Source organism: Phaenicophaeus curvirostris, chromosome 2, assembly GCF_032191515.1.
Source record: "Phaenicophaeus curvirostris isolate KB17595 chromosome 2, BPBGC_Pcur_1.0, whole genome shotgun sequence".
In the NCBI taxonomy this organism is placed as follows: Eukaryota; Metazoa; Chordata; class Aves; order Cuculiformes; family Cuculidae; genus Phaenicophaeus; species Phaenicophaeus curvirostris.
In genome coordinates this window covers 15,450,736-15,474,364 of record NC_091393.1, presented here as the reverse complement: position 1 = coordinate 15,474,364, position 23,629 = coordinate 15,450,736, and positions in this window count along the sequence as shown.

Sequence of the window (23,629 nt, the reverse complement as noted above, 5' to 3'; positions counted from 1 at the left end):
TACAATTATTTCAGCAACTGTGACCCTTCCTTGATTTTATGCATGTGGGTATTTTTTAAGCTTGTGTTGAACTTGGACACTGCAGTTTGTCTAAGAGATTGGTGAGATGGACAAGAAAGGATTTGTGCCCTTCATTTCTCAGACTTTGGGCTGGAGACAGTGAATGATACCTAAATATAAGTAACTAATGTAATTTGAGATATAAAGTGGCTCAAATGTCCTCGGGCATTTCAAGTCTCTTGCCCTAGAAATGATACTAAATGTCGATGTTCAGGTAACTGATTCCCACCCCAAAGAGGTAGGATTAAGACACATGAAGTTAGGTAGCTAAATATAGGTGTTTACATGTGATCTAGGTGCCAAGCTTGCATTATAGTCAACAGGGCTCAATTCAAACTGTCAGCTGGAGGCACACTAGCTGACACTGCTTGTCACTCCACATTTATTTTTAACTTTCATGAAGAGTATGCAATGCAGCTCGTGTGTCACGCTCGGGTGACAAGAAATCACTCCTTAGCCAGAGGTGTGCCAAGGGCATTGCACAATTGCCCTGTTTTCAAACAAAATCGATTTTCACGAGCAGGCACACACTGGGTGGCACATGCGCTATAAAATTAGCCTGCCACAAATAAAAGCTTTGTGCCCACAGCCCATTGTGCAAGGTCCCTTGGCAGAGTAAGATCCTTCCAGATTCCATGACCTTCTTGCTTCCAGCCATCATGGGTTCCCATACTGGTCCAGTGGCACTGTCGCTGGGAAGCAGAGCACCAGCACTTCTGGGAAGGCAGAGGTCCCACCAGCAGACCTAGCAGCTTGTAACAGGCATGTGACGACAATGACAGTCACGGTGTCCAGGCAGTGCTAGCAGGCAGTGCCTTGCTGCCATGCGGGCTAAGCAGATTGTGCCAGTGTGCAATGGGAAAAGATGTGGCTGGACCCTTGGCGTAATTGCAGGGTTCATGTGATGCTGCCAAGCACTGAGCACAGGGCACGGGGCAGGTACAGGAGATGGAAATCATAGAATCATAGAATCACCAGGTTGGAAGAGATCCACCAGATCATCGAGTCCAACCATTCCTATCAAACACTAAACCATGCCCCTCAGCACCTCATCCACCCATCTTTTAAACACCCCCAGGGAAGGTGACTCAACCACCTCCCTGGGCAGCCTCTGCTAGTGCCCAATGACTCCTTCTGTGAAAAATTTTTTCCTAATGTCCAGCCTAAACCTCCCCTGGTGGAGCTTGAGGCCATTTCCTCTCGTCCTGTCCCCTGTCACCTGGGAGAAGAGCCCAGCTCCCTCCTCTCCACAACCTCCTTTCAGGTAGTTGTAGAGAGCAATGAGGTCTCCCCTCAGCCTCCTCTTCTCCAGGCTAAACAACCCCAGCTCTCTCAGCCGCTCCTCATAAGGCCTGTTCTCCAGCCCCTTCACCAGCTTTGTTGCTGTTCTCTGGACTCTGGACTATTGTGGGGCGTGTGCACATCCACCACCACAAGCACATTTTGCTCTTCAGGATGCCAAGAAAGAGCAGAGTAGGGACCAACCAACATACACAGACTTACCCAAGGGCCCAAGTTAGATCTCCAAAATGTACCCCTTTGAAAGTATGCACAATCTCAAGCAACGCTTGCAGAGCACATCAAGCATCAAGCTTCCGTCTTTCATAATGCTGAAATTTCTCTTAGTCTTTAGTCAAAAACCAGACATCCTGCACAAATATTCTTTCAATCTAATTTTGCAATCAAAAATATTGTCCTGCTATTACTTTTTGGGTGACAAATCATGCTAGCTAGTGCAGTGAGGTTGCAGGACTGGAAGATCTAGACTGCCAAGACACTTTTGATAATTGGTCACAACACATCAAAGATTAAAATTTCAAATAACATTTTTCACTGAATCTTGAATTTTGGCACAATTTAAAAAAAAATCCTAGTACAGGATAGGAGAGCTCAGTGAAGCTCCCACAGATCTTTAAATTAAGGTATCTGCTCTATACCTAAATATTTCTAGAAGTCTTTCCATCACATCTGGACTGTTATGTCACACCTTCTCTCTTAAAACGGAGAACAGTTAGGATCAGAACCATATTAACTACTTGTAGTCCCTAAAATATGTCAGTATTTTAGGTGTTATAAGCCAAAGCCTTTATCTGGCTAGTTATAGCTTGGATACACATTTTAAGGATACAATCACGACTAAGACAATGAAGATAATATCTCAACAACACATTTTCATTCCCAAAGAACTAAACAATTCCTTCTATTTCCATAGCAAATGCCTTAAGAAAAGTGAACAGACTAAATAATTTCTAACTGCTTCATTTTTTTCCAGGGGAATCTTGAAGACTGCTTTTAAAAATCACCCACATCTATTCAATATGCAACACATTACACGAATGTCATGTTATCACTGCATTAACAATGGAAAGATGTTTTTCAGTATAATTTCATGCAGCAAAGGAAAGTCTGAAAAGCGTTTGTCTTGTCTTTTCTGCAATGTGGATTTATTTTCTGGAAAGGTATGAATGGCCTTCTAATACTGAATCCCAGCTAACATAGTAATAAGAGTCAGACTTTGGTGGCTTATTTCCTTAAAGCAGCAAGGATGAAACTTACTTCAAATTGGGAAAGGGAAGGAGTTATAGGAAAGATGCTCCTTCACAGCATTCCTAAGATGAGACCTGTTGGTGCTGGGCACATAAATGTGTGTGCTGCTGAACAGCCAAAACCACTGGCCTTGGAAGAGCTGAAGTCCCTTCCCTGTGGCTGCCTATAAAGTGTGGCAATCGGCACCACTGCCACCCCGGCAACTGATGTTGGAGAAGTCAAAAGGTTCTGGCAGTGCAGCCTGAAGTGTGAAGACAATTACTTACTTAGCATCCTCCCCAAAAAATAGCATTCACATGTGACAGTTTTGTTACCTTTATTAGATTTTTTGTTATTGTTGTTAGATTATAATATTTGGAAGCAATGAAAGAAATGCAGGATGGTGTGGGTATGAAGAGTAAGGCAGGAGGAGATAGATGAGTTACAGCCAAAGACAAAATAGAAACATTAACATTCTGTTGAAGTACCTCCAAACTGAGTTTGTCCCCAAAATTCTAAGAACAAAATCAGACTGGTTTTAGACTCTTTTTTAATAAGCAGTTTGGACAGTCCAATATTGCTGGTGGGAAAAATCAGGTCCTTAAATTGCTGATATTTGAGGAGAAGTGGAATTTATTTATGTGGTGAGATCAGTCTGTACTCTTGAGGGTAGCAAATGTCTTTCAGAGTAATTGTCAAAATTACTGAAAACAGTGCACCTATGCATAAAGGTGTGAGAAGAAATTACAAAGCTCAATACTAAAAGAAAATCTGATTGTTTATTGTACTTGCTGATTTGGATGCAATACAAGGACTGTATGTTGAGCAATAATGCAACATTTAGCTTCTGAAGAGGTTGCACAAATAAATACCATAACCCTATTCCTCATCCTAAGAGGGAAGATTACCTACTTCCAATTTTTTAGTGGCAGCAAAACTTCTACACACTGAGATTTCCCTTTCTAAATGCCAGGATGAAACTGTCACCAGGTTCATCTGCAATTCCGCTCTATGAAAAGACCTATATTATCACCTAGGTCAGGAAAAACACTCTAAACACTCTAAATATAATACATTACTAAGCTACAGACTTTCTTCTGGAATTAAAAAACATACACATCAGTTTCTATCAATGTAATTTTTGATGAGTTTCTTAATGGAAAACAAGAGGTTGTGGTCATCAAGCTTTAGTTTTAGATATTTTTTCACCCAACAGCAGAATATTTCAGTGAAAACCCTTGAATAAAGATCTTTGAAGCCTGTGATCTCCTCTTTATGGCTTCTAAAAGAGCTGTCATATCACTCTCAGGTTTTTTTTTACAGCACTCAATTATATTTTAAAAGGTTTGTATTAACCTCTCTTTTGAGTTAGACTCAAACTATTCCCAACAAAAGAAAAATATCTTCAAAGAACTTTAACTTCTCATAACTTTTCCTCAAGCACGTGGGAGGGGAACCCTCTGTTACCCCTACAGAAATTGCTATAGGTTGTTTAGAAGTAATATCCAGAGGAAGTTTTAAAAGCCCACAAACACAATATCCTTAGCTAAATCTTCTTCCTCCAGAACAGGCATTGTACGTTTATTTTAAAACCACTTAAATCATGTTATTGCTTTCTGTAGAAAAACTATGAAAATATATTTTGTGCAAAAAAACCCCAAAACCTAAAATATTCCCAACACTAGCTTATTTCTAAATGCTTTCAAAGAAAACAGAGAGGAAGAATTCATCTGTATCATGCTGAATCCACTAAATATTGCAAGTTTGTGTTCCTCAATCTACTGTAGCCATTCTGCTCCAAAGCTGTGCATGTCATGGATTCCTGATCCTGCCATGCTTCCCACTTCTGTTGATGTAGGCACCTTTTTAGTAGCTGACATTTTGCTGCCATGAGAGCTGGGAGGAATCACTAGCAAGCACTAGACATAATTTCATTATGGAAGGGACACTTCCCACTCGAAGAAATGTATCAAGCTATCCCTTACAGTGATTCCCAGTTTTCTGTTTTTAGTAAAATTTTCATCTTATTCCTAAGAAGTCACCAGGATATGATTTAGGTAATCATACTCTTTAAATATCTTCACATTAAATATCTTCTTGTGTCTTAGCACCAGAATATCATACTCTTTTGTCAAGCTGGATGAAACCCCATCTCTTGAAATAGATGGATATTCTGCTGTTCATTTCAGGAGAATGTAGTATTTCCATATTGAGCATTTCTTTATTCTAAAAATATTGAAACATTCCATGAGGTAAGGACATACTCATCATAAATTAAGACTATCATAGCCTAGTCATTAATGCCTGAAGCTGTACCTTATTGATGCAAAAAGCAGAAAACTGTCTTATCACACATAAGCTCTAACAATACTAGTTCAAAGTCCAGGGGAAGCAATAAAATGCAATGTGTGATATTTACTGAGTAGCCACTAAAAAATTACATCCCAAGCTGATATTTTTCTAACGTATTTTGTAGATAGATGCTGTCCTTAGGCAAGGCACCTACAAGATGCCACTGTTAGCAGGCAGGTGGCTGGTTCTATCATGTGCACAGTAACAGCCACACAAACCTCTAAGCAGAATCTGCCAAAGGGCATCCTTCCCCAGCTGATTGCACTGTAGAGGCTGCCTTACATCTGCAAGGTGGTGGCAGGTCGTGCAAAGACCAACACATTCACTCTCTAAAGTACGTCAGCTTTTTCCAGTTGTGCATCCATTTGCACTTCTTCATTCTCAAAAAGACCTGGGAGGCTCATAGTGCTCCCCAACATTCCCAACTAGCATCAGCTCAGAAGGAACAGGGACAGTCATAGAATCATAGAATCACCAAGTTGGAAGAGACCCACCAGATCATCGGGTCCAACCGTTCCTATCAAACACTAAACCATGCCCCTCAGCACCTCGTCCACCCATGCCTTAAACACCTCCAGGGATGGTGACTCAACCACCTCCCTGGGCAGCCTCTGCCAGTGCCTGATGACCTTTTCCATGAAAAATTTTTTCCTAATGTCCAGCCTAAACCTCCCCTGGTGGAGCTTGAGGCCATTCCCTCTCATCCTGTCATCTGTCACCAGGGAGAGGAGGCCAGCATCCTGCTCTCCACAACCTCCTTTCAGGTAGTTGTAGAGAGCAATGAGGTCTCCCCTCAGCCTCCTCTTCTCCAGGCTAAACACCCCCAGCTCTCTCAGCTGTTCCTCATAAGGCCTGTTCTCCAGCCCCTTCACCAGCTTTGTTGCTCTTCTCTGGACTCATTCCAGAGCCTCAACATCCTTCTTGTGGTGAGGGGCCCAGAACTGAACACAGGATTCGAGGAGCAGTCTCACCAGTGCCAAATACAGAGGGAGAATAACCTCCCTGGACCCGCTGGTCACACCGTTTCTGATCCAAGCCAAGATGCCATTGGCCTTCTTGGCCACCTGGGCACACTGCTGGCTCATGTTCAGTCACTGTCAACCAACAACCCCCGGTCTTCCTCCTCCAGGCAGCTTTTATTTCCTTGTGGACAGAAGAGTTTAGGAAACTACCTTTGCCCTCAGAGCTGTTTTACCGAAGGACTGAGGACATGCTGCCAACAGATTTGCTCTCCCACAGTCTTTATCCATAGGGCTGTTTTTCAGCTCCCTGGCAGCAGGCAAAGGACACCGTTCCCAGCTGGAGATGATACAGAGGCTTTCTCAGATGACAAAACGCCTTTTCGCTTTCCCTTTGTGCTTCTGCAGAAGGAAAGAGAAAACGCAGCTAACAATTGCTGATGCACAGCCAGGTGCCAAGCCAGGTCCGCTCCCACCTCCAGCATGATGTGGCTGGCAGTCAGTATGTAACATGAAAAAGTCAAGACCATTGCATCTCTCCTGTCCCCATCAAAACAGGGAGTATATCCACACGTTCTGCCACTCCTGGGTCGCCAGGCTCCTCAGTAACAAGATGCCTTCTTTCTAGAGCTGGAACTAGGAGAAAAGGAGAAAAAGAGAGGAGGAGGATGAGCGCAGGCTTCTGTTAAAGCCTCTCCTTTCTTCTGCACTTGGAAATGAGAAGTATCTACAATTTCTACTGACTCAGAGGTGCTGCAGGCACAGAGCTCTGCCCACAGCCTCTAGTCCTCTGTGTCTGGCAGTGATGTCTTCCTGCTGGAGGGTAGAAGGGATGGTCACCAGCAAGTGTTTGAAGAAAGACACGGATACTTAGGAAGCAGAAGTAACATCACAGTGAATAAACACATATTTTGCTAATATTTAAATATTTTCAGGATTCGGTAGTTGTTTAGTACAGAAAAGCTGTGGAGAACTGGTGCCAGATTTGGCATCAGCAAGGATTTGGATGGGAATCGCTGACAGAAAGTTCCACTGCTTTTTAAAATAATTTTGGCATCAGGTCCAATGAAGTTTACCATCACTGCTGCAGAAAAAAAGATCAGTAGAAGTGTGAGAAAATATTGGAAATGAATATTTTATATGCAGGAACATTAACATGGAAGTCTAAGAAACAAATGACAGCAATTCCTTCATCTTAACTTGTTATTCCACATATTATATTTTCATGTAAGAAATTAGAGTTTTCATATTTTGGCCTAACTTGGAGATGATCTCAGAATATTTTTGATGGAGTACTCTTTCACATATAACTTAGCCTTGCTTGTATCTCACGCCTAGGTGAGAGTGAACATTTTCTTTAATTCAATAGTCATGAAAGATTACTCCTGAAGTATAAGAAACCAATATTTCTTCTGTGTCCTTTAAAACCTGTTCACTTAGAACCCATCAAAAGCAGAAAAACTACTGGAATTGGCAAGATAAGATTTAAATTTCTTTCCTGCTTTTTGTTATCCTTTCAGTAGTTGGCTAGTTTGATTTTTTTTTCCCCAGAAATACCAGTTTTAGAGTTGAACACCTTTTTCATTTGTTTAACTGTATGAAATAAACTAGGCTTTAATTTGAAGAAAATTTGAAAGAACTGTCTGAAAAAAATGATATTAATACTCACCTCTCCTTATTATTAACAGGAGTTTCCAGAAGTTGGCTTTTGAGGACTGATGTATTTTTTCATTTTGTTTCTCATTGGTAGTAAAATTAACATTTAGGAAAAAGCTTACGTAATAAGACTAACCACTAAGATCTGGTTTGATGCAGTGAAAATCCTATACTTATAGTAGCCTAATGTGCTGTACTATAGGCAATCTTCATGTCCTTCATATTTCCAAATCAAATTTGAAAATTGGGTATGATAACTGACCTAATGAGATAAAGCAGATTACTTATTTAATACGGCATGGTGCCAAGTTTGCCAATTAATTGTGTTTCTAAATGACTGTACAAGAATGTGGCTATTACCAGGGAGGTTTTTTTAACTCTAACTGGAAAACAGTTTCCATGAAGGCTAATTGCCTGATCAAACAAATACATTGAAGCCCTTCCATCAGTAAATTCCCTGTCCTTCAAGTATGCAGGCAGCTCTCACAGTTCCATCCAATACAATTCAGGTAAAAGCTACCTGTGTTACTATAAAAAGACTGCAAAATACCAGAAAAAAAACTAAAAAAACCTCAAAAACAGTATACTGAAGTATCTAATCTCAGCAGCAGAAAATTGTCCTTATTGAAAATGTCTTTAAAATTCAGGCTCACATTTTTTTGCTACCTACCAGAGCTAAAGAACGTCAAGAGGATTTATCTTTTGTCTGTGGAAAATCAGTGCCTGATGGATAATTTAAATGACTCTCTGAGAACTAAATTCTGAAGTAGATGCTATTATACACTCTATGCCAGTTAACTGAATGCTGTTGTATCTTATTATTGCCTAAAAATCTAATTTTTTTTATTTTAACAAAGCCAAAACCTTCAGTTTCCATTACAGTTGATAATCAAACCACTAGCAGAACATGTTTTCATTAAAATAGCATAGTTCTCTTCAAATGCTTTGTGAGCTCCTGTCTTTTTTGGTTTTTTACTGAACTTTCATTTATGTGAGGAGAAATCAGGATGAAAGGCTCTGGCAATGTCAAAATAGCTCATTTTGACATCTGTAAATGAAAGTCTCATATTTTCCTTTTTGAAATGACTTTTTACTTTTGTTTTTGTGTTTCATACAGACATATGTGAGATATGTAGAAAAAAACTAAATTGGAAAGAATAGATCCATCTGAAACATAGATATTTTTCATTTTTCAGAACACTTTAATATTGAAGTTTTCTTGAACTAGGATAAAAATTTCTCTAGAAAATTCAAAGTTCTGAAAGAATTTTCGTTTTCTATATAGTTCTGGGTTTGCTTTAAGTTACATTAGAAAAGCTACAAGTAAAATGGCCTATAATAACTATCTACAATGATGTCTACCATGGAAGTGGGAACAAACATGAAAGCTTTAACAGAAATAGTTATACAAGCATTTTTGGAGCGTTAATTGGAAATTCAGGCACAAGGTCTTCTCTCTGGTGATTCCATTTTGCAAATTTTTTTAAGAGTACAGGTGAGACAGAGGAACGACATCCTCTGAGTATTTTCTTCAAACAACCCGCATCCATCCTTGTATGATGGAGATGTTAATTTTGAGACAATGAAAAATTAACCCTTTGAAACCTGAGACAGGTTCAAGCCTTGCTTTTCCCTTTTAAGATTTCCTGCAAACCACGCAGTGGCCCTTGGCTTGTGCAAAATGAGACTTAGCGATCTCAGAGTGGTTCTCCATGGTTCTCCCCCAAGCTGTCCTTGAGAGGGCAAAGAAATGGAAGCAGAAATAGGTGAAATTTAAGGATGTAATTTCAAAAATGAGGGCAAAATAGACAAATGTCTTAAGCTTTGGGATGTCAAGATTACATTTTTCAGAAATGGCATAGTGGTTTTGCCAGGGATAAGACTTCCCAAAGGGAGGACTGAGATCCCCTAGCTCCTTGGGCATTGTAGTGGCAGATTGTGGTCTAGCTGCCACCAAGCCTGGTCCTGTTTTGCAGCTGTATTCAGCTGATTACATGGGCCTTGTACTGCCCAGACAAGGTCTCAAGCCGACCAGGAGGAAGGGAGGTGAAATACTGTCTGCTCAGCTGCTGGCATGACCTGCTACCTCCTGTCTTCCACTTGACAGCAGAGAGGAGTGAGACAGAATCAGTGACAGAGCAGCTACAAGCACAGTTTAAAGTTTTTTATCTACAGTGTGGTTGGGGAATGTACTTGGTGTCCGCGTCCTGAACCTTTTCAGGGATGCTTCTGTGGAAGCACTTCTGAGTCAGCATAGTTCAGCACAGCCCATGGCCAATGATATGAGACAAACAGGGTGTAGATGTTCTTGCTTGACGTTAGTTTCACCTTTCTAGCACTATGGCTACAGCCAGCACTAGTCCTATGTGCGGCATTTAAAAATGAGAAGCAGACTCACATGTTCCCCAGCTGTTAAGAAGTTGGCAGCCCACGCTGTCCCTCTTGCTACAGCAGCTGCTTACATTAACAGCGAATGGGCAAGGGGAGGGAAGAGGATGACATGCCAAGCAAGGACGACCAGCAGTGCTTTCAGAGGTGTTGAGTGACAGACAATGCTGCCACTGGGACATTTCTCACAGGAAAGAGAATCACTCAGGCAACTCTGACTGCCCAGATAAAGCTCCTCGTCAAGGAAAATAGAAGTTGCAGATGTGCTGAGCATGTCAGCACACACTGCAGGATTTCCAAAAGTGAGCTGTGGTTGTATAAGCATCTGTGCCTTTCTGTCTTCAGAGAGCAGGCAGATACTTAAGACTTGTTGAAAATCCCTAAAGACTGGGAGGTGGGATAAATCCAGGCTTGCTCGGTACTGTTTTATAATGCAAGCCTTCCTGGTTCTGTCCCTAGAATTGTTTATCCTCAAGCTGAGTATCAGATTACCAATGGGAAAACAGAATTATTTAAAATGTGTTATATAAACGCCAATACATAAACAAATTGAGATAATCTCTGTGTTTTCCTTGGTTTACGTTCCTTATGAAGTATATAGCAAATTTCTTTCACTATTTTTCCCAATAATTTTGCTAAGTAAACACAGTACTGACAGTATTTATAATAATACATGCCCATAAGCAACCTTTATAAAACACAGTAAAAAATTTGCAAAGTGAAATATCTTCTTTTTTTTTTTTTATGAGTGGAATTCATACCATTTGGGTGATGCAGTTAAATCCCACTTTAGAAAAAGTTTATAGTACTGTAGTGAAGACTATCAGAAGAACCAATTAAACACTTCATATGACTTGCTGTTTAAAGTAGTCCTGCTATGCTATGCTATGCTATGCTATGCTATACTATGCTATGCTATACTACTACTACTATTACTACTACTACTACTACTACTACTAGTTATACACTCAGGTACTGGAAAGATTTCCTACTTGACATTGTAAATGTAGTTGAATTCTGATTTTCAGTGATCTTTCTCTAATGTCAGTCCTTACTGGAGCAAATGTGAGGAGAGGCTACAAACGGTATTGATATTTAACTCATTCCATATTATGCTTTGATTTTTAATACTATACATTTCTACCAAAGCAATACAGACAAACTTCAGTATAGATGATTACACAGAGTATATTTAGAGCTAGATCTCCACAAATAGAAGAACTGGAGAAATATCATGTTGCATTGACACATTTGCCTGTGTCTCATAAATGCAACTATGGACTTAGTAAATAACACCAAGTCACTGGAAAAATAAACATGAAATAAGATATTTTAATATACAGGTACTGTATACTTTATGCTACATCATACATGAACTCCAGTTTGAGATTGGAACAAAAGCAATGGCTGAATAATATCTGCAAAACAAGAATAACCTTGTATCCCAGTACCCTGCCAATGAACTATGGCAAGAAACAGGCTTCGGGGTCCATATTCTCAGCTCGTGGAATGATTGAAGATGCTACATAGTCCATAGCTCCTACTGACTTGCTGGAAGTTAAAGTTCCCTTGTTGTTCAGAGGAGTGTTGATTTAATCCATAAGTTAAGTCAGCCAAAGCAGAAAGAAATGTCTGAGCATCTATGGTGCAGTAAGCTAACACAGACAGTTATTCACCAAAACCTCAGAGCCAATGCCGGATCCAGTGGCACCTGAGAATCGTAGAATCATTTAGATTGGAAAAGACCTTTAAGATCGTTCAGTCCAACCTTAAATCTTAAACCTAACACTGCCAAGTCCACCATTAAACTATGTCCTAAGTGCCACATCTACACTTCTTTTAAATACCTCCAGGGATGGTGACTCTACCACTTCCCTGAGCAGCCTGTTCCAGAGCTTGATGACAGTCTGACAGTCTCCATGGAGCAATATTTCCTAATATCTAGCCTAAACCTCCCCTGGCACAACTTGAGGCCATTCCCTCTTGTCCTATCACTTGTCACTTGGGAGAAGAGACCAACACCCACCTTGCTACAACCTCTTTTCAGGTGGTTTTAGCCTCATCTTCTCCAGACTAAACAGCCCCAGTTCCCTAAGATGCTCCTCATAAGCCTCATGCTCCAGACACTTCACCAATTTTCTTATCCTTCTTTGCACACGCTTCAACACCTCGATGTCTTTCTTGTGGCAAGGGGCCCAAAACTGAACACAGTATTTCAGATGTGGTCTCACCAGTGCAGAGTACAGGGAGATGATTGCTTCCCTAGTCCTGCTGGCCACACTATTTTTGATACAAGCCAGGATGTTATTTGCTTCTTGGCCACCAAGACACACTGCCAGGTCATATTGAGCCGGCTGCCAACCAGCACCCACAAGTCCTTTTCTGCCAGGCAGCTTTCCAGCCATACTTCCCCAAGCCTGTAGCATGGGGTTGCTGTGACTCAGTTGCAGGACTTTACACTTAGCCCTGTTGGACCTTATACAATTAGCCTCGAATCATGGATCCAGCCTATCCAGATCCCTGATCCCTTTGCAGAGCCTTTCTACCATCAAGCAGATTGACACACCCACCTAACTTGGTGTTGTCTGCAAATTTGCTGAGGGTGCACTCAATCCCCTCGTCCAGTTCATTGAGAAAGATATCAAACAGAACTGGCCCCAACACTGAGCCCTGGGGAACACCACTTGTGACCAGCCATCAACTGAATTTCACTCAATTCATCACAACTCTTTAGGCCTGGCCATCCAGCCATTCTTTTACCCCGTGAGAGTACAGTCATCCAAGCCACGAGCAGCCAGCTTTTCTAGGAGAATGCTGTGGGACACTGTGTCAAAGGCTTTACTAAAGTCCAGGTAGACAATGTTCACAACCTTTCCCTCACCCACTAGGTCCATCCCTTGTCATAGAAGAAGGTCAGGTCAGTTAAGCAGTACCTGCCTTTCCTGAACCCGTACTGACTGGGCCAGATCACCTAGTTGTCTTGTACATGCTGAGCGATGGCATTCAAGATGATCTGTTCCATAACTTTCCCTGGTACGGACTTCAGGCTGACATACCTGCGGTTCCCCAGATCCTCTTTCCAGCCCTTGTTATAGATGGGCATCACGTTTGCTGATCTCCAGTCAAGTGGGACCTCCCCAGTTAGCCAGGACTGCTGATAAATGATTGAAAGTGGCTTGATGAGCACTTCTGCCATCTCCTTCAGTACCCTTGGGTGGATCCCATCTAGCCCCATAGACTTGTGTGTGTGTCCAAGTGGTGTAGTTGGTTGTTAACCATTTCCCCTTGGATCATGGGGGCTCCATTCTGCTACCCATCCCTGTCTTCCAGTGCAGGGGGCTGGGTACCCAGAGAACAACTGGTCTTACTGTTAAAGACTAAGGTGAAGAAGGCATTTAGTACCTCAGCTTTTACCTTGTCCTTTTTCACAAAGTTTCCATTCACATACAATAAAGTATGGAGATTCTCCTCATCCTTTCATTTGTTGCTGGTGTATTTATAGAAATACTTTTTTATTGTCCTTTATGGCAGTATCATAGAATCATAGAATAACCAGGTTGGAAGAGACCCACCGGATCATCGAGTCCAACCATTCCTATCAAACACTAAACCATGCCCCTTAGCAACTCATCCACCCGTGCCTTAAACACCTCCAGGGAAGGTGAATCAACCACCTCCCTGGACAGCCTGTTCCAGTGCCCAATGACCCTTTCTGTGAAAAATTTTTTCCTAATGTCCAGCCTAAACCTAGTTGGGCTTTAGCCCTTCTAATTTTCTCCCTGTATAACCTCATGACATGTCTGTAGTCCTTCTGAGTTGTCTGCCCCTTCTTCCAAAGGCCATAAACCCTCCTTTTATCCTAAGTTTCAGACAGAGCCCTGTGTTCAGCCAGGTTCTTCCCCACCGTCTTGTCTTTCAACATACAGGGAGGGCCTGCTCCTGTGCCTTTATGACTTCCTTCTTGAAGAATGTCCAGCCTTCCTGGACTCCTTTGCCCCTCAGGACTGCCACCCAAGAGGGTCTGTCATCCAGGCACCTAAATGGGCCAAAGCCTGCCCTCTGGAAGTCCCAGGCAGTTCTGCTGATCACCCTTCTTATTTCTGCAAGAACTGAAAACTCTTTATCATTTTGTGGTAGCTATGCCCAAGGCTGCCTCAAATCATTATATCGCCCATAAGCCCTTCTCTGCTTGCAAACAAGAACCTTCTACTTCATCCCTTGGACACCTCCTTGGGTGACACCATCTACTTGGGTATCAACAAGCTGCTTGCAGGCTTTCAAATAATATATTAAACTAGTCGATAACTAGATAAATTAGTTGGGTGGAGAGGAGCGGGAAATGTCAACATCCACTGGAGGAGAGAGGAATATGACTTAAGTGAGCACACACTCAAAAGATTGTACTTCAGACTGTAATATTTTACAATAGAAGAGCAGAATGTCTTGGTTTCGATGCAGGTTTAATCCACTTCTCATCTTGCAATTTCCACTTGTATGCTTCAAATCAAGTTTGGTTTTATTTAAAGTCATGTCTGAGTGCTTCATGATTAAAATTTTTAAGGTATTTTAAAATTATCTGCAGGGTAAACAAGTCAGATTTTGATTGGTTGTGTATAATAACAGATATTTGTTAGCACTGTAGAGCAATATAACGACAAGCTACAAAATCCTCCATTAGAAATGCACACTTGTTATTAAGAATAAGAACATTTAATTGATTTACCCTGTGGTGATACATTTTTACTCTTAGTCATGCATTAAAATAGATGTATTTTACACAGTGACAAATGAACAAAACGTCTCACTGACTAAGCAGCATCCTCTTGTGTCAGAGTTATCCTGACTGTGAGCACAGCCCTCTCCATCTGTGGTAGATGACAGAAGAGAAGCAAACTGTGTTGTTTTTGAAGATGAAGGAATAGATGTATTTAACCATGCACTTTTAAAGCATTTTAAAGATGATGGCAGCAACCTTTCAAAAACTGAAGAGGATGTCATTATAACACTATCTGAAATAACAAATAATTATTCATATTTTACAGATGGGAAACTGAGGCACAGACATGCCATGCGGTTTCCCCAGATCTGCTCAGGGAGAATGCTGCCTGTGCTGATAAGAGAACACTGAGCTCCTGGCAAACTAATGGATTTGCTGTATACCCTCCATACACAACACATCCAAGATAAATTAACAGCAGTTAAATTAGAAAAAATCTTCCTTCTGATACTTTCTCATGAGATTTTCCCTTTTTCTAAATCAAGAATTAATACTTCCTCTTACCTCGTTCCATAAAAGTATTTTAATCTGAAAGATGAGATCCTAAGACAGCTCTGGCTGAGATCCGAGTTGCTTTTCTCTCCCGTCCCCAGCTAGCTTAGGGATGGGGAGATGTGCATTTTGGGGGCCTTTCCTGCAATTCATTGTGCTGCCTGCATAACTCCCAACTAAGCAGTTAATTACAGGACTTAAAATACACAGTTTTCAAAAAAGCTGAAAAAAAAATCCCTAAGACTCCATTCCTCAGCATGCTGAATAACTACCTAGGATAAATGCTTTTCTGAGAAAAACCTACAGGTTTACAGCCGCTGTAGAAAAATTATTTAATATCAGTGTAAAACTTTCTGTTGTTTATTAAAATGTCATAAACCTACATCCTAAATTAATCTTAAAAATACCACAGAGAAAAGCTTTTCTCAGGCAGACATCATTATAGATCCTACCATAAACTTGGTACTCTCACGTCATAGTAAAATCTCTCAGTCAAGTCCCATTCTCCATGTCTCTAAGAAGGAACATCACGTCTAAGGTGAACAGCAAATCATAACTTAACTCACCTGAAGCTGTCTGGAACAAAATGTACAGAAAGCTCAATGTACTAAATGGTGACATGGTAGATGCTGAACCTCTTTAATAGCACAGTTAGTGATTATCAGGGAACTTGATAGGACACTTCTAGTTCAGCTCCCTTCTAGATATTTCCTGAAGGTGTGATCTTTGCCTTTCTGTCTCCTTAGAATTTGTGCCCTCTGAACATGAGCAAAGTTAAGGGTAGGAAGTGGAAACTTTGTGGGGCTTCTTCCTTCTGCACAGGGACAATTTAGGGATAAGTAGTTGGCATTAAGTTCTCTAACTTTAAAAAAAAACAATTACTATTCAATATCATAATATAGCTTGGAAAGAGAGTAGTAGAATTTTTCAGGATATCAAGCAAGAAGAAAACAAATATAAAGGTGTTACAGTGCAGTAGAGTTGAGTTATATTATGCTATGCTATGCTATGCTATGCTATGCTATGCTATGCTATGCTATGCTATGCTATGCTATGCTATGCTAGTTATGTTATGTTATGTCATGTCATAAAAGAATATCAGGTGTGTTATTAAGCATTTTATTTTGTCAGAGCTCTTTAACAGGTCACTGCAATCATTGCACTAGAAGTCACAAATGCTGTGATCATCAGAGAGACAAAGCGTTCCAGACCTGTGGAATTGCCTGACCTTTTTAACATTACTCCCAAAGCTGACACATGCTTCTGGTGATCGGAGTAAGTAACATAAGTACCCTCAGTTCCACACAAAATTGAAAGTAAACCCCTAGGAGGAGAGTGTTTCCTAGATGCCACTGGTATAAGCATACATGCAAAATAACAATAAATAGATGAGGAAAGCCTTCTTTATACTCTTTTGGCAGGTGAAAGAGGACTGCATGTAAATACTAACTTCATAATTTAAAACAGTTTGTTCACTTGCAATTATATGTGTTTCAGGAAAGCAGATTTCACTGCAAGTAACTGCAAGGACCTGATCTTGCGCAACAGTTTGACAGCTGATAAGCATGGCATGGAAAATGTGTAGGATTTTGTTTTTCCACAGCCTAGCACCAGTCAGGGTTCCATTACTTTCCATCCTTTGTACCAGGCTCTTTCATCGGAGCATGCATTTTAATGAAAGAAACATTGCAATAATCAGTTTGATAGAAACTGGCTTCAAAAAAACCAAATGCCTGCAAATGTTCTCCAATGGGAAGCAAGTAGAACAATACCAAAAAGTTAGGAGTTACTGAGCGCTATAGGAGGTAAACAGAGCAGCACAACCATGGAAACCACCGCACAGACAGATCTCCTCTCCTCTGTGTGTACAACCTCGGAGGGACGCATAGAACTACCCAACCTGTGCCTCCTTCCTTTCTCTGCTTCCCACTTACTTCCTCTTCTGTCTCGAGATGATTCATCATCAGTGGGCAGGTGAAGAGGAATTGTCAATCAATATGCCTCTCAGGACTCCAGAGAGAGGCTTCTGACGCTTTTGTCAATAAAAATAAACATCCTCTTCCCCCACAGAAAATGTATTATTTCCTAGTTTCCCAAAGCCCCAAACCACAACACAGATGATTTTCTTTAAAAAAATTGAGTCCCACTTGAAATCATGGGCTAGCCAGCACATGACTGCACCAAACTGCCGCAGGTTTAAATAGTGGATACACAGCTTCTGAAAACAAACAGACAAGCTGTCAGATGCTATATGCAAATGAGCCACATATATAAAAAATACTCATTTTCATAGTTTGTAAACAGGTACTAGTAAATAAATAGAACATACAAAATATAATCTCCATTTTTCTTGCATTATTCTTTCTGTAACTAAAGCACCATATACTATACAAAAACCAAAAATAACCAAAAATAATGAGCAGTATCGTTACTGATGTCATTCCACCAAAGTTAGCACAGACACAATCGGGAACAGTCTGGTTCAGCATTTTAACTACTTTTATTTAAATAAGTACTAATTAAACAAACTCCATTCAACAATCATTCCTGTAAACCCTAATCCTCTTATTACATAATCACTTTCGACAGTCATTTAGGAAAAAAAGATATATTTAACTTAATGCTAGTTAAAAACACTTAAGATACAATACAAAAAGATATTACAGAAACATATATAACACCTAAAAAAGAAATAGAAAATAAACACAGGCACCGTTTCGTGTCTGTACAAACTCAACACATTCACATGATTAACATTTCGGAAATTCAAATATTTAGAAATTCAAAGAGGGTTCGCGCTGTCTGAAATGTAACTGCTTCAGTATATTTTTACCTGGCTACTTTTTTGCATTATCTGCTACCTTTGGGGAACAGCTCAAGACTGGCGATGTCTCTAAATCATTGTGTAAGCAGTCACGTAAGTATCAAAACAGAACAGCATTAAAACCACGTTCATCAAATTTAATAGAAAGATGCGTGGGGGGTTATCATTGCGAGAAACATTTATTCACTGGTAAAATATTGAAAAGGACAACGTCTTCAAAGCAAAGACAATGATATTTTATTTTACAATTCAGCGCTGAATCGGATGCCCTTCTAAAAAGGCATAACATCTTTCCAAAGCAGTGGGTATACAGACTAGTTTTAGACAAAGTACCATATAAATCTTCAAAGAACGCTCATTATTTTTTTTGGATCATCCAACCATGTCTGGAGAATCTCTTCAGGTTATCTGCTGCAACAGCTGCATCTTACAAGGTAACTAAGCGTATTGATAAATCCTCACAACCCTAATACAGGCTACCTCTTAGCCTAAAATAGCTACATCTTACGAGACAGATTTACGTTGACGAGATAATTAAACATACAAACCATCCGCAGCAAAACTTATCAGTTAATTCTCGCACCGTGATGCTTTTCCCACCACTTGCACTCAAGCCCAGTCCCAGCCGTGATGGTGAAGGGACTACAGGGAGAAACAGGCAACGCTTCTGATTCACTGGGGGTGGGATGTAGGGGGTGTAATTTAATTTTTTTTGTTGCTGTGATTGTATCACTTTTTCTTTGAAATTCCTTTGAGGGCTTCCTTTTACAGTTCTTAGGAGAACCAGAGGGTCTGCGGGGAGCCCGGGGGGGCAGGAGGGGAGCTCCGCGGGGCTCCACTGCCACCTGCCGAGGGCACCGAGAGAATCACGGTCCCGGCCCCCGGCCGACCCCCGGGGTCCAGGCGGTGCGCAGGGTGCGGGGGATGCTGGGGATGCTGGGGATGCGGAGCGCCCCGCACATCGGTGCGGATGTTTCACCCGCAGCACCACAGCGCAAAGGAGGGTGTCGAATGAAGCTAAACTTAGGGCTGTCGGGCTTCTTTCCGTTCCCCTGCAGCCGTTCAGCCTCCCAGCGCCAGCCTCCTAAGAGACTTAATGGGTTTTGAGTGAGAAGAAATGATGTTTAGTGGCCTCAGAATTGTGAGGCATCTCCACGGTGTGTAAATTCTTCCCTTTTATGTAACATATTGTTTGATTTCAGAGGTGTGCTTTAGGAGGAGAGCATGCCGGTTCAGTGGGCAGCAAATAATTATGCAAGAGGAGGTAAGGTTACACAGTGGAAATAATTACTCCTAACTAATGCGGTGCATGAAACCAAAATGCCTTTAATAGGGCTCCTGAGGCAAAGGCAACGTATGAACGTGATTGTCACATATTATATCAAAGAAAGAAAACTTATTTATCTTGTAACAGAGAATAAGATCCTGATTGATATGACTTTGGGTCTGAAGCAATATTGCTCTTCTGAAACTGTCATTGGCATTGAAAATATTCCCCTTTTTAGAAAATAAAGTCAGTAATTCTTCATCAGTTAAGCAGAAGTAAGCAATAAAGTGATCGTTACTATCTGGGGCTCATTTGTTGCAGCAGGAAACTGCCTCCACTGTTACACTACTCAAGTGTACAGATTCGCTCTGGTAACGGAGAGGTATCCTTATCTGTATGGATTTAAATATGGAAAGAGGCAGTGAATGGAAAGAACAACTTCAATCAGATATTTTAAGTTACAACTGAATTGTGCATTTATGGCCCCAGACAGTATGCTCTGCAAAATGTTCCAAAACACTCATCTCTAAGCTTTCAACTCTATCTCACTTCTGCTCCAGAGAAACATTTTGGGGGGTAGGGAGGGTGGGGGTGGAAATTCTATCAGAATTTAACATAAGGAAGGTGGAATCATAGTGATAACCATTTCCAACTGTGTCACAAAGGTTGCTTTTATTTATCATCCATCATTATCACCCAGACCATTCATTCTTTAAAATACATAAGAATTTTGCTTCCAGTGAATGATCTTTACTATAAACATCATTGTAGAACCATAGTTTTATAGTGCATCTTTTAGAAGATAATGGCTTAAATTTCTAGTTTCTCTCTTCATTGAAGTGATAGGATAGCTGCTTCCATAAACCGGTCTAGCTAATATGTCATATCTCTCTTCAGCAGCTACTGCACACATGATATAGGAAACTCTCCTGCTACTGGTTACTCATTAAAGTTAAGTGATAGGGATCCACATGACAAGGTTAAATTTCAACACTTTAAACCCTGCTGAAAGTTGCTAATAATAATGTTTAATTTTCATTCCAAGCATTTATGGTATCAACTTGAGACATTTATTTTCTCCTTCTCATTCGTTGGAACCAATGAACCTTCCTGCAGAACAACAATCTTCACAAAGAATAACAAAACAGAGGTAGAATTTGACCTCTGCTTAAATTAAACTATCTAAAAGGGTTTAATGTGAATGTCCTATTAACCACAAGTAAGGTTTGATCAAGATTTTCAAAAAAGACCAGATAATCCAACATTCTAGTCGGGAAATGCTAACGGAAACATGATTTTCAAACCAGGAGCACTCAACAATTTCTTTAAATGGCCCATTATGGAGGGCAACTAAAATAACTACTCCTTTTTAAAACATAAAAATTTTGAAATGCTGCCTTTTTATTTGAGGAAAATAAGATTTGCAACAAATCGCCTGCAATCATTTGACACTGAAAAGCATTGCTGCAAAAATTCAGCCAAGTTCAAACAGTCTCATGGGGAAAGAAAGAAATGAGAAAAGGAAAGACATTTGCTGTGGCAGAGAAGGCTGGATAAAGGAAGGGGAAGCCAATGGGCTGCGGTGTGGTGGGACCCCTGGCAGAGACAAGGCAGGCACCTGGACTTGTGCTGTTCCTCACGCTTGTGCTTGCAGGGAGTGTGTTACAGTGTCTCTCGTTGCTTATTCTCCCATCTCCCCCCCTTTTTAGAGAAGCAATCGGAGGAGCTATTACATCAAAGGCAGAAACCACTGCTATCCTTTCAACCCTTTGGCCCCTGCACATAAGGTTTGTGATTTTGCAGCAGGGGCAGGATATCAGCAGTGACAGGTGCTTATGTGCCCTTATAGTATTGACCAGGTCAAACTTATCAATGGGGTTTTATTTCACAGGGTAGGTCATAAAGTATTCATTGCCGTAGGTCATCTTGACTCATGGAATAATTTAGGTTGGAAGGAACTTCTAGAGGTCATCCACTCCCCAACCTGCCCAGCTCGTGGCTCTCATCAAAGTCATGTCAGGTTGCTTGAAGCCTGCTAATCTTCGACAAATGGGGACCTCTGACAGTATCTGACCATCCTGATGGTAAAAGAGTTTGGGGTTTGCCTTATACCTATGTTTGTACATCTTGCTTCTCACGTAAATACTCCTCTATTAATCTGGCCTGTGGCATTTAACCATCCTCTCCCCAATCCCATAATATATGTGGAGACATAAAACTAGCCAGTTTTAGTTACATCACAGCTTGTATTTTATTCCTCTTTTGAAATGAAATAGCTACTTCCAACCTTTCTTTAGGAATACAGCTGCTAGACCAACCCTTTAAGCTGCATGGGAAAAAGAAGTCCTATTCTACAATTTTATTTCCCATGATTATGATTCCTACTTAACTATTGCTGTAAACTTTGTCTCGTTATTGTTGAGATCACTACATTCCTCTTAACCTTTGCTTTCTTGATTTTTTAATCTTTCTCCTGACAGAGATTTTTGAAGTGCATACTTTAAAACGAGATAAGTCAAGTGTCTAGCCTTGCCTATAGAAACCTAAGCAACTTCTTTCTGATGTGCTATGGTTCCATCAGCTCCAACTGAATCTCATCACTCATCCAATAGGATCCTGAGGGCCCTGCTGATCTTAGACACTCTCCCCTCCTCCTTTACAGTTTACCTAACAACAGGAATAAATATCCCTGAAGTTAATAGGAATGCAGTAGCAGAAAGGAGGAGCTCCAAGTATAAAATTCCTACAAAGGTTTCCAACAACTAGCTGTCCTCTGATACACTAATGGAAACACATGCTGTCAGAGTTTGTATCTATTCCAGCTTTCTGTGGTGCCTCTAGTTTATGTGCAACTTCTTGTTGTGTCACTTGGGTAACGCAGAGGGAACATCTTATTCAAATTCTTTGAGGATCATAGATGCTGTCAAATTATTTGAGCAGGCACATAGAAAAGGCAAAACATTTTTATATTTTTATGAAAAACAGCAGTAAATTATGTTTTATTTTAAAATGTACCTGTAGAACATATTAGGTTAGTGATTAACCACCTAATCTAGAAAGAATGCTACTCAAGTTGCAATGAATTACCATAATTTTGTTTTGAGTCCTGTATTTATGCTATGAATAAAGTCTAAGACACAAGAGCATTTGTATGCAAGATGAGCAGCTGATGATATTTTGAGAATATTAAATCACTCCTAGATCTCAACAGATCCTTTAGATGCCAAGAAACTGTGCTTTAGCCCCTAAAATTTTAAGTTCTATTCCAAGAGCAAAAACCAAACTCCTATGTTAGGACTAGGCCATCTCAATAATTCATGAAGCATACAGCCACCTCCAAATGAGGGTTGCAGAAGCCAGGGCACCAAACAAGGCACCTTTTAAACTTGGCAGAAACATACAGAGGGTATCTCCTCTTGTGTCCTGTACCTGAGATTAGTGACGCTGCTAACCTATCCTAGAGGTCAGCAGCCAGACTACTCCCTCCAGCCCCAGCATAGCTCTGCTGCTCAGGAGCAGCAACTAGAGATGTTCAGCATTTCTGAAGTAAAAGCATCCTGAGGTAAGAGGATCTGAAGTGGCTGCCTCTCTCCACACTACTCTGCATAGATTTTCTTAACTACATTTGGGCCAGAGAGAGCAAAGATGAGCACATCTTCCGTATCTCCAAGTTAGTCTGTGGAAACAAACAGCATAAATGCAAATAACGTTCCAGTTGAGGCAAGTGAATGCTGGTAGGTGTCTAGGTATGCTCAGAAGAAATATTTTAGGCTATTCAGAAATACTAATCTAAAAAAAATTCAATTTTCAAAATCAAAACTTCTATAGCACAAGTGGAAGAGATGTGCAGAGAAGGGGAAAGAGGAGATGGCCAGAGATTCATGTCTGGCAAATAATGAAGGTCAGTACAGTTTAAAGAAAAAACTCATAATGGAATACATCAAAATATCAGCCATTAACTTCTTTCGGATACAGCCTGGATGATCTAATGCATAAACTAAGGCTACAGCTGAGTCTTAAAGGAATTTTAACTCTAGGGATCAAGCTGAGCTTTTACAGAATATTTCCTCCCTATGCAAAGAAACCAGAAACAAATACAAATTAAAAATATCCTTACTTGTCTCCTACACTGGAAATCTGAAGGAAAAAAAAAAGAATATTCTCTTGCTGAATTCCTAAGTAGCTATATTCTGACCTTGCCAGGTTTCTTCGGGTCTGCTGTGGCTTGTTACCATGCCTGCTTGAAGGAAGCTTTGACTGGCAAGCTAACCAAATCGCACTTTTCTGCTTGATGACAAACACTTTTGAAGATAATACCCCAAGGATCC